The 680-nt window shown below is 40.1% G+C and overlaps 1 protein-coding gene across 2 annotated transcripts in view; it reads right to left on the bottom strand.

The window, feature by feature from the left end:
- The window catches only part of LOC138060628 (protein NLRC3-like), a 23,230-nt gene extending 22,858 nt beyond the window's left edge, over positions 1-372 (bottom strand). The window contains exons 1-2 of one of the 2 annotated variants that reach the window (XM_068906466.1): positions 228-372; positions 54-143 (exon numbers count right to left, since the gene is read on the bottom strand). The gene's annotated coding sequence lies outside the window, so the exon portion shown is untranslated. The remainder of the gene's footprint in view (positions 1-53; positions 144-227) is intronic. The other variant, XM_068906467.1, reaches the window with a different exon arrangement.
- Positions 373-680: the final 308 nt, after the last annotated feature.

Raw genomic sequence — 680 nt, 5'->3', positions numbered from 1 at the left:
TTAGAGCATGAGCTTCTGTTTATTAATTCTTGTCCATCAAATGCCTTTCTTACCTTTTGGACAACTTTCACTCCCGCAAGATTATTCGGTGTGTTAAACGTTTACCAGCGAGGAGACAAAGGCCCTGATGTGGCGATAATCTCCTAAAAGCGAACGTAAAACTATAAGCACTGTACGTACATTCCTCGCGGAATCGTACATTGTAAAGTCACGCGAATCTCACTCACCTCATTCACTGAATGAACGATGTGTTTATCTTGATAAAACGAAATCACAAAATGTAGAATTTTAATTTGAAGGTCTCTGTCCAAATCTTGAAACGTTTGGCAAATTCCTTCTTACCAAACGAAACACGATAGGTGTAAACCTCCTAGGAAAATGTCAAAAAATACCGGAGATGTCAGATATCATATCAAAGTCACTCTTTCCATCAAAATGAATGACATCAACAAACGCCCTTCGAATCAGCCCTCCGGTTGGTTGCTTAGTGGTAAAATCTGGCTAAAACCCAATGAAAAGGAAACTCTTCTTTAATTAACTGTCGGATGCACTGTTGGTGTGACAAGCGTGCCCATATCCCGAATGCTTCACGCAAACTACGTTTTTCCGACCTTTGAAATTGGCGAAGGAGGAAGACGAGGCCACCGTAACATATTTGAATTTTATGTGAGTATTTTTGG

The sequence above is a fragment of the Montipora capricornis genome, chromosome 8 (genome assembly GCF_036669925.1).
Source record: "Montipora capricornis isolate CH-2021 chromosome 8, ASM3666992v2, whole genome shotgun sequence".
Classification (NCBI taxonomy): Eukaryota; Metazoa; Cnidaria; class Anthozoa; order Scleractinia; family Acroporidae; genus Montipora; species Montipora capricornis.
Note: the sequence above shows the minus strand (reverse complement) of the source record. Positions and strands in the feature narration are given on the sequence as shown.